The following is an 11,855-nucleotide window of genomic DNA, read 5'->3' as shown; positions in this document are numbered from 1 at the left end:
TTACGAAAATAACATGATGTGAGTGGTTTGTGGGCGGAGGCGAGGCAGCTTAGGGTCATTCTGTCTTGCCATGTCTGACTACCACCCCCAAACAGGTAGCCTGTGAGCTGGGAGTGGAGCAGGGGGTGGGCCAGCAATGAGATGCTAGGTCCCAGAGGATGTTATCAGAGATGGCTAAGTTCATAACAGCAATCGTTTTGGACTGGGTGGCTGTGGTGTCATTAAAATTGTATAAAAGAGAGTCCTTTTTCCAGAGTTCATTTGAGACTCGTTGGATATCATCCTTGAGGTTAATAATGTAATTTATTGCTTTTAGTCAGTCCTCACAAGGCATAGTGACATTAAACCAGCTGACCAATGTTCACAGAACAGAAAGTGGAAGTTAGCTGTTAGCACCATTACCTGTTAGCTCCATCAATCTGAGGGTTGACAAAACGGTTCTCACCAGGAGTGCAGAGAGTTGGTGCAACAATTGATGATCAGTCAGAGAAGGTTGAATCAGTTCATACAACATTTATTGACAAATACATTTCATCCCTCAACTAAGTGACATCTTCAGTCTAAACTGACTGCAGGTATCCCCACCCCTTATAAACAATACAGTACAATACAGTTGCATAACAACCGAAACCAAAGACCAGTTTTATACGCAAATATGGGTGTGACCATTAACTAGATTTTCAATGGCCATGTGTACTATTCACAGAGGATTTGGGAATGTTTGCAATCACAGCATTGTAAGATGGTGACAGGTGTACTCTTAGCCCCCCCACCCCTGATTCAGGGATGGTCGTTCCCTCTTCACATAGATGGCCTCTCTGACTCCCCATTCAAACATCCCTATCATGGATGTGCACATCCTCATCCTTGAAATACTGGCCACTGGCCTGTAGATGGGTGTAAACTGCAAAGTCCTGGCCTGACGTGTTAGCTCTCATGTGTTGTGCCATCCTCTTAGCCAAACAGGCACTGGCCAAGAGTCTGGAGTCTGATGTCACCATGTAGTTGTGGGAATTGTGCTCATAAAGTGCAAATCTCATCCAAGGACAGTCAGGGAGTGGTGCAGCAATAACAGGTTGCTTTTGTTGAGTCCTCGTTGATTCATGGCATAATTGGCATGACATCACAGTATTCTTGATATCAGCATACAGAGGCCTGGCCACCACACAGATGCATTAGCCCTTTCTCTACATTTCACAAGGCCTTGGTGTTCTTTGTGTTTTTTCTGCAGGATGTCTGCCCTGAGTGCCTGCAGAACCACCAGTCTGCTTCCTCGTACTAGACCATCATACTGTGACAGTGCATTTTTCACTTTCATGTATCCCCTAGCATCTGGAGGGACCTTATTTGCATGTTCAGGCCAGCCCATTTGTATGAGCTGTATGACAGTCTGTAACTACCTGTCAGTCACAGTGGCTGCTCTGTTACTGGCCATTTTGCTTGGTGATGGTGGGATTCCTTCCATTTTTGTAGCTATGTAGCATATCACATCCCTGTGTGTGTCACTCTCATCTGTCATACTGGTCTGTGGACTTTGTGACAGTGTATCGGCAATGATGACTGTCTTTCCTGGTGCATACTCTGCTATGGACTTGAAATTCATAAGCCACATGAGCAGACATTGACATTGGAGAGGGAGGTTGTCCAAACTCTTGCAGTTGATAAGGGGCATTAATGGCTTGTGGTCAGTCACAAGCTTGAAGTGATCCATGCCACAGAGATATTTTTCAAATTTTTCACTGGCCCACACTCAAGCTAGGCACTCTTACTCAATCTGGGCATAACCTGTTTCTGTGTGAATAAGGGGCCTGGAGCAGTATGCAATAGGTTTCCACTGCTCCACATGAACCTGGAGTAGCATGCCACCCAGTCCATAACTGCTGGCATCAGCTGATACTGCAGTTTGTTTGGTTACATCGTAGTAGGAGAGAACTGATGCAGTTTTCAGTAGCGCTTTGATCTGTTCAAAAGCTGTTTGCTGTGAGTGGCCCCAATTCCAGGTGTTCTTGTTTTATAGGAGCTTGTGGTTGTCCCACTATGGAGAGGTTGGGAATATATCACCCCAAGTAGTTCCTCATGCCAAAGATTCTCTTTAACTCTTGAACATTGCATGGTGGTGACAGCTGGTGAATGGCTTCCCCCTTGTCTGGGTCGGGCTGGATCCTAGACTTGTCGGTGAGTTGACCCATGAACCACAGCTGACTCTGCCTCAAAGAACATTTCTCCTTGTTTAGCTTCAAATCAACTGCCTCTATGCACTGTATTACCTTTTCAAGGCAGCTGTCATGTTGTTCCATTGTAGACCCATAGACGAGGATGTCGTCCATGAAGACTTCAACTCCTTCCAGTCCATGTAGGGTCTCAGTCATCTTTCTCTGGAAGATTTCAGGTGCCCCAGTGATGCCGACAGGCAATCTTTTGAAACAGAATGGGGTTATGAATGTGGTGAACCTGCAACTGTAGGGATGCCGGAGAATTTGCCAGAACCCACTAGCAGCATCCAAGTTAAAGAAGACAGTTGCACCACTTAGGGGCACTCCAGACATCCCTCTCCCCAGCAACACCTTCCAACTCCTCCTTGGGGATCCCAAGGCATTCCCAGGCCAGATTGGACTTGCTGCAACCGCGACCGAACCCCGGAAAAGTGGCTGAAGATGAGATGCGATGAGTTGCACCACTTAGCTTGGCTATTTTCTCGTCAGTAGTAGGCAATATGTACTGTTCCCTTTTCACTGATTCATTCAGCCTTTTCAGGTTGACACAGATCCGGGCTTTGGCTGTATTTTTCTTCAAAACAGGCATCATGGGTGCACACCACTCAGTAGGTTGTGTCACATGCTCAACGACATGATTGTTGTCCATTCTATGTAGTCCATCTTTTACTTTCTGCAGTATTGGAAAAGGTACCTGATGTGCGACATGAACTGCATAGGGCTGTGCATTGTCTTTCAATTCTGTCTTCACAGGTTCAGTTTTTAGTGTTCCATCCTCACCATAATCCTGTTGGTGTATGTGTTGCTTCATCCACTCTCCTCACCAAGTTCATTTTTACTAACAAAGACAGGCTGAGTAGGTTGTTGACTGTACAGCTGCAGACCACATAGGCTGTGAGTGAGTATGTCTTTCAAAGGAAAGTCAGGTTACAGTGGTCAGGAACTGACCAAGACACAGACGTTCGCCTCCAGGACTGTCAGTGGGTATGCCAGCAGGTACTAATGGTCTTTTTTGGGTGAGTGACTGGTATGTGTCCTCACTGATTATATTCACATTAGCTCCAGTGTCAATTTAGAATTCTACAGGAGTTGCGCCAAGAAATAGCTGTACAGACCACTGTTCATGTGTCTCATCCACTCTGCACACTGAGCTCAAAAAGTAAGTTGGCTGGTCTTTTTGCTGTGTTACCTCACTCACTGGTGTGCTATTCCTGCACACTCTAGCCCACTGCCCCATTTTGTGACAGTTATTGCATGTGGATCTCCTCACTGGGCAGTGTTCAGCTTTACTATATTGTATTTTACCACGTTTCCTTTCATTTCCCCCTCTGTTGTCTTTTGGCTTCATTTGTGGTTTCTTGTATTTGGGCGGTATAGTGGCCCAGTGGTTAGCACTCTCACCTCACAGCAAGAAGGTCGTGGGTTCGAACCCCGGGGTTGTCCAACCTTGGGGGTCATCCCAGGTCGTCCTCTGTGTGGAGTTTGCATGGTCTGCCCGTGTCTGCGGTGGGTTTCTCCCACCATCAAAAAGACATGCATGTTAGGGTTTATACTCCTGTCTGTGCCCCTGACCAAGAGAATGGGAAAAGAACTGGAGTTGGTCCCTGGGCGCAGCATGAAGGCGGCAGCCCACTGCTCCTGGTTACACAGATCACAGCTAGGATGGGTTACTTTGCAGTAACTGAATTTCCCCAAGGGTATTAATAAAGGAAACATAATTATTTATTTATTTAATTGTTGCTTGTGTGTGACCTCCTGTACAGTCCCAGCAGTGCAGTCTCACCTTGCATGCAGTGTGTGCGTACACTCTTCTGTGCAGCAACCCCTTCTGATTGCCTGACAATCTGTATGATCTGCGCTAGCGTCGTCTTTCATCAACTGCAGCCTGCGTGAGAGTTCTTATTCCAAATTTCAGCAATGACCCGGTCACAGATATTCTCATCCCGACATACACTAAACTCCCAACGCTCCAACAGGTCATACGGGGCTCTGATAAATGTCTCTGCTTTCTCCCCGGGCTTCTGCACACACTGATGAAAGCACGCCCGCTCATGGATCAGGTTCCTCCTCAGGATAAAGTACTCGTCGAATTTCTGCTGTATGATTACAAAGTCATTACACATAAATACAAAGGACCTATAGATGTTCTTCACCTTGCTAACCATCGCATAGATAAGGCAGCTCACCTTTTTCCTCGTTCAATTTGGTGGCGATGCAGTACCGCTCAAACCGCTGTTGCCAGTCCAGCCATTCTGTCGGTTTATCAAAAGGAAAGTTCACCGAGGGATTAAACCTCACCATCCAGATGTGTAGTCCTGGCACTCTTTCCTTCTGAAAATAGCTGGATAGCTCAGGTAAGAACACCATCTTCCCCATTGGAGATTGGGAGTTCAAACCCCAGTTGGGACAAGTTTCCAGTAAGAGTCCGTGGCTTAGACTCCTAATGCTATATAAGCCATCTACCTCTCAGATGTAGTATGTCACTTTTGGATAAAATCGTCTGCTAAATGAAATTGTAAATTCTGACACCATGTAAAAACTATTATGGAGGCTCATATCTTGAAAAAACAGACTTTATTCTGTTCTCTCTGTAACACACACTCGTGTCCATGTTGGGGGTGTCTCTTTCCTGCGGTCCCTCTACAACTGCTCTGAAGCAGCACTTCCGCATTCTCATCTCATTATCAGCCACTTCTCCCAGGTCGGGTAGCAGTGGCAGCAGGCTAAAGAGGGTACTCCAGACGTCCCTCTCCCCAGCAATGCCCTCCATCTCCTCCTGGGGGATCCCAAGGCGCTCCCAGGCCAGATTGGACATGTAGTCCCTCCAGCAAGTTCTGGGTCAACACCGGGGTCTCCCCCCATTTGGACGTGCCCAGAAAACCTCCAAAGGAAGGCACCCAGGAGTCATCCTAATCAGATGCCCGAACCACCTCAACTGGCTCTTTTCAATGTGAAAGAGCAGCGGCTCTACTCCAAGCTACCTCCGGATGTCCGAGCTCCTCACCCTAAGCCCCCCACTTCCACATTCACTTTACTGTAACTGTCATAACATCTGAATACACTGAAATTTACCATATGTGTGTGTGTGTGTGTGTGTGTGTGTGTGTGTGTGTGTGTGTGTGTGTGTGTGTGTGTGTGTGTGTGTGTGTGTGTGTGTGTGTGTGTGTGTGAGCAAATGTAAGGGTCCTGTTGCTTTTGGAAATGTTTCCATTCATCTGGTCAGAGTGCGGTAGTTAGTAAAGGTTTTGACTATTCTGCAAGCCTTAGTTAACGGTGTTGGCTGTGAGCAAAAAGATAATTTTTATCCACATTAATCCTAGCTGCAACTTTGTCAGACTCTTCTCTTTAAAGTCAGTGTTGTGTCCAGAAACATCAAAAATTGTCAAAATGAGGTCATTATCTGAAAGACACCCTCTTTGTCAGTGTAGGAGGTGTATTACAACATATTATACCTCTGTAAAAAAGTGGGAATAGTAGGGCGTCCAGGTAGCGTAGCAGTCTATTCCGTTGCCTACCAACACAGGGATCGCCAGTTCGAATCCCCATGTTACCTCTGGCTTGGTCGGGTGTCCCTACAGACACAATTGGCCGTGTCTGCGGGTGGGAAGCCGGATGTGGCTTTGTGTCCTGATCGCTGCACTAGCACCTCATCTGGTCTGTTGGGGCGCCTGTTCGGGAGGGAGGGAGGGGGAACTGGGGGGGAATAGCGTGATCCTCCCATGCGCTACGTTCCCCTGGTGAAACTCCTCCCTGTCAGGTGAAAAAGAAGCAGCTGGTGACTCCACATGTATCGGAGGAGGCATGTGGTAGTCTGCAGCCCTCCCTGGATCGGCAAAGGGGTTGGAGCAGCGACCGGGATGGCTCGGAAGAGTGGGGTAGTTGGCCAAGTACAATTGGGGAGAAAAAGGGGGGGGGTATAGTGCCGCAGTGGCATCTCTTTGGCACATTAGCACTGGCAGCTGATACTGGCCAATATGCATGAGAATGTCCCCATATCAGACACAGACAGAAATAGACATGTATTGGTCTAAATTCATGCACATCATTCACAAACCACACTCAAAGGTTATGGGAAGCATTGTTGACCGACCACATCTCTATTTTTAATTTGCCATCCATGCGCATGACTCGGTCCTTTTTCTGCAAACAAATCTTGTGCGTCTAATTTGCACTAGAAACAAACCATGTGTCATCATGGAGCTCTGCCTCAGAATAGGAACCTAAACATCTACAGTTCATATGACATCATGTGATCTAACAAATGATTCCCAAAGGAATTCAAATCAAATGTCCTTGGGCTGTCTGACGAGCTGCCAATAGTATGACCCTTTCTGCATGCACGCACACATGCACACACGCACACACACACACATATATGGAAACCCGGATATGCACGCACGTATTTGCAGTTACTCACACAAGTACACCCATACACACTTGCCAAAGTACTCCACCTGCTCTTTTCAGTCCTTTTCCAATCATTCTCGCTCGCGGTGATTCGGGCCAAGTCCTGCTGCTGGGTTGGCTGTGTTTTGCTCCAGCCAGTGAAAGGGGAGATGGGGTTTGGTTCTGCAGCCCACAGAGTCTTAACAACCTGACTCAGGAACCACAGGCTCTGCTGAGGAAACTGGCTACAGTAAGCTGCAAAGTACAGTCAGAGTATGGGATGACGACACACACGGTCTGACAGATGTACAAACACATGTAAACGACACACGCATGCTGAAAACAGAAACGTGGCCAGCGATGCATGCACAGACAAATACACAGTTTTGTAAAAAAAAGAGAAGTGGGCCTTCTGGTACAGGGAGAGTAGCTGTGGTTATACTGTGCTGTGGGAGCTGCGATACAGCAGATTCGCCTACAAAGGACATGTTTACAGAGAGATGATAGAATGAAAAAGAGGGAGGTTTGGCAAAACGAGCAAGCCAAGGGGTGCGGTGATTGTGTGTTTATGAATTTGTGTGTGAAGTGGAGACAGAGAGACACAAAGGAAATGGACGGTCCCACACACACACACACACACACACACACACACACACACACACACAGGGAGAGAAAGACCGCATGAAAGGGACGGAGTGAGATCATGACTGTGTGTGTGTGTGTGGCGAGGGGGGGGGCTGTGTGTGTCTGTAGGACTGAGTGAGAGACAGAGCAAAAGCGAGAGCGAGAGAGAGAGAGAGAGAGAGAGAGAGAGAGAGAGAGAGAGAGAGAGAGAGAGAGAGACAGAGAGAGAGAGAGAGAGAGAGAGAGAGAGAGAGAGAGAGAGAGAGAGCAGCATTGGCTGCTGTCTCTGACTTTGACCCACACAGGCCTGCCAGTAAGCAGGCAGCTGACAGCCTAGCCTGAAGCCACGCGAACCCAACGCCTCGACAACGTGCAGCTTGCCTCGTACACAGTCCTGGCAACGTAACGTCGTGGAAACTGTTACCAGGCGCGTCTGTTTCCCTGAGTCAACAGCAGCCACTGGTGGAGAAAATGCTCATTCATAAAAAAAAAAAAATCACAGCCATGGATTTTGACCGTAGAATTACTTTACACAAAGTCGAATGGTTACATAATTACAGACACTTACGGCACTTGTGTGTCGGAGGTGAATGAACTTTTGTAGCATTGAGATTGCTCTTTTCTATCAACGATTTTTTTTTGCCATATAAAAAATGGTTTTATATAAGCTTTAATTATGCGTGAAACAAAGATGTGAACTGGCATATTCACGCAGTCCTTTTAATTGCAGATGTAACACATGAACAGAATTCCCTGCTCCCCAACCGTACAAGTCATGCTGATATGATAACATATATTTACACATTCTGACTCCAGCTGAAATAACAGTGTCCCCAAACAACCATCAGGACATCATTTTTTGCTGCATATAGTACAGGAAAAACTTAGATAAGACCAAGAAACTTAGTGCATAGACAGCATCTTATCAGAATTTTAACTGGAATCACAGTCCATCATATTTTCCTGAATCAGAAATTGGAGCTCGTAAACTAGAAATAATAGATAAAACATAATCTGTAGCACACTATCTTTCACTTTTAGGCCCCCACAGAGTCCAACAGGAGGGAATTGAACTTTTTGTGTATTGTAGGCCTTTTTGGGGAATCACTGGAGTGACAAAGGATGAGTCTATCCACTGCCTAAGGCATCAGTAGGCACAAGTAGGTTAGAGGAAGTTTGAACAGAAAAGAGCGAGTATGAATCAGCATAAGAGCTACATCTTCTTCCTCGCCTGTACTCCCTCTAGGTTGGTTGAAGCGATATGATAGCTTTGCGCTCATGCTTGTCCAGGGTTTACTTTATACCAGCACTGACAAAGGATAAGCAGACAAAAAGAGGCTATTTCATTTCATTGTGAGCAAACTTGCAAAGGGTTTAAGGGGTCAGCCAGGGTGAGATTCATATTTCATACAAAAAAAAAAAAAATTGGCACATGAACACCAGATTAGTGTGTAACCACAGCTGCCAAAATCTCACATCTTTACTGGCTCAACACAGGCCAACGTTATGATGACATGTCATCAATCAGCAACAGGGTCTGCAGGCAGACAGCACCGGTCGGGTAAGAGAGATGATGTCACTGGTAAAGCAGCTTAGGAACATGACGATAATTGCCTGTGTGCGCATGCACATGTGCATGCGTGTGTGCATCAAAATATGCGACTCACGTGCTGGCGGACCCAAAAGGGTAAGCTGTCTCTGGGCACAAGACCTGGGGCAATGTACAGGCATACACACTGGACATATAGTGGTCCCACCATACTGCAGAAGTACAGTCTTCATAACAGTGAACACACTGGGATGGTGAATATTTACACTTATACCCATGAAGACACAAAGAAGAGGCCACAGCTTGATCCTTTCTCATTTGGAAGCACTTTAGGAATGTGTGTGAGTGTGCATGCGACCTACTCCTCCATATAGACTGACCTATATCTGAGGCTGACGACCCGCCCCCCCACCCTTCGACACAGCTATGTGGTCACCCCCCTACTTCTGTGGTGGATCTTTGGGGTGACTGGCGCAAGGCAGAGAGCGTGACCGGCAGCGTGACGACAATATGCATGTGTGTTTCTGTGTTGGGGGATCAGCAGATTCAGGGTGGTGTTGGTGGTGGTGGTGGTGGGGGGGAATACAAGGACGAGAGTGGCAACTGCCTCTGCAGCTGTGGGCCTACGTGAGCATCGGCAGGAACTCGCTCGCGCTGCTCTTCTCAGGCCCCTCCCTCACTCGTTCATCGCTCTCTCATCCCTCCCTCGCTCGTTCGCACCTTCTAATAGACTTTTATCATCCTTCCCTTCCTCTCTGTTCTTCTTGTGTTACACTCTCTCTCTCTCTTTCTTTCTCTCTCTCTCTCTCTCTCTCTCTCTCTCTCTCTCTCTCTCTCTCTCTCTTTTTCTCTCTCTCTCTCTCTCTTTCTCTCTCTCTCTCTCTCTCTCTCTCTCTCTCTCTCTCTCTCTCTCTCTCTCTCTCTCTCTCTCTCTGTCACAGACTCCCTTACTTCTCCTCCCCTTTGCATTCCCAAATGGCAGAGACCTTGACAATAAAAGATGTGTCGCATTCGGTAGCGGATATCTGAGACAAGTGAAAGGAAAAGGAGGGAAGGCAAAGATCTACTTTCCTACCCACGTGCACATGTGCATGCACACAAGCACGCATGCATGCATGCATGCGCGCGCGCACACACACACACACACACACACACACACACACACACACACATTGTTTCTGGCCTGAGATAACCTACAATGGATCATGTGTGTCTGTGTCTGTGTGCAGCCAGCAGATACAGTAGTTTGTTTTGTGTTTCAGGCTGAGCTGTCTAGCAAACCAGTCATAGCAAGCTCAGACAACATTATTTGCAGGCCAGCTAATACATAGCAACATGATGCATTGTGATTTATAAAGCCACCTCTGCTCTTCAGAGACAACTGGAATTTCTCTCATGCGTTTGGTCGTAAAAGCAAGCACCAACTCCGTGTTTACTCAGTACGAGTTCTCTCATGTGACAGGCACGCACACACAGTAGATACATGCATATGCTAATAATCATGTGACTGGTCCAAAGTCTGCTGTATCTGCGGTATCTTGAGATTGAGGGCAAACACTCTGCTTCGTAGCCAAGGTCAGAAACAGTACTCTACAACATTCATTTTGGAGAAAAGGAGAAAGAAAAGTAGGAGTGTGCATTGACAGCAAAAAAAAATAAAAATAAAATAAAGAAAAAGTGAAAAAGGAAAATCTTAAAGATGGTGGATGAAGGAATGACAAGAAATTTCGAATACAGTGTATGGATGGAGTGTATGCATGGTTGTTTGTGTGTGAAAGGGAACGAAACAAAGGAATAGTAAAATCGGCTAAATGAGAGAAAGGGAAGAAAAGAATGGTCTGACCGTCTTTGTGTTGTTTAGCAGGTGCATCAGAGTTTTGCCCGTACAGTTAAATGAAAGGCCATGAATTATTGTGAGGGTGAATGTCTGCAGTCAAAAGAGCTTCAGGGACCTCTAGTGGCACCATGGAACCCAGGCATTTGCTTGTGTGGGTTTTATCGTCAAAAATACATGGTACCTCTACTGTTGTCGTCTCTATCAAATATCAGCATCAGTTGATGTTGGAAAAAATTGATCACCATTTGCAAGCTGCCACTTGGGAGACACCCTGGACAGGCTGCCAGTCCATCACAGGGCCAACAAACACACAGTCACACCTAGAGACAATTTAGTACGGCTGATTCACCTGACCTACATGTCTTTGGACTGTGGGAGGACACTGCAGCACCTGGAGGAAACCCGCACAGACACGGGGAGAACATGCAAACTCCACACAAAGGACGACCCCCAAGGTTGGACTACTCCAGGGCTCGACCCAGAACCTTCTTGCTGTGAGACAATTACAGTGATGATGCACGTATCAAAATATCTAGCATTTTCTACTTGGCTGCATGTGTTAGGACAAAGGCAATTATGCTCAGCAGTTATAATATTTTTCGCTTATTAATAACTTGCATATGAACCACAAAAACTAAAAACAAATTAAGACCGGGTTTCTCCCCTGCAAGTTATTTTTCTGTACAAGAGAAAAGGAAACTTTGGCTTAAATAAGCCTATTATTACTGTGTAAGGGATGAGTAATATTGGTGTGTGTGTGTGTGTGTGTGTGTGTGTGTGTGTGTGTGTGTGTGTGTGTGTGTGTGTGTGTGTGTGTGTGTGTGTGTGTGTCTTTCCATCCACACATAAATGGAGAACGTTTCTAGGTTTCTGCAAAATGAGTGTATAACTTAAAGCAGACTCGACGGCGTCCTTGGGAGTTATTTTGTGCCTCTCCTGGCAGAAGTGTAGGTCAAGGTCTCCATGGTAAAACATGCATTTGTCAGGTGTGGGAGTGCTGATGTAACATATAATCATTACTCAAGGCCCATACTAAAATTTTCCTGCAGTAGAAATGCTGATGTGGGACCACAAGGGAGCTGCACTTTTATAGCCAATTTATAAAACGGGACTAAAGACAAAAATGATCCTGGCTCAGCACTTAGTACTCCAATGACTGTTGCTCAAAATAATGCAAGAAATTTACAGAGCTTCGGGTGTCTGGGTAATGCAAGGGTCTACTCCGTTGCTTACCAACACGGGGATC

The sequence above is a fragment of the Lampris incognitus genome, chromosome 15, assembly GCF_029633865.1.
Source record: "Lampris incognitus isolate fLamInc1 chromosome 15, fLamInc1.hap2, whole genome shotgun sequence".
NCBI classification, from domain to species: Eukaryota; Metazoa; Chordata; class Actinopteri; order Lampriformes; family Lampridae; genus Lampris; species Lampris incognitus.
The sequence above is the reverse complement of the archived record's forward strand: the minus strand, read 5'-3'. Positions refer to the sequence as shown.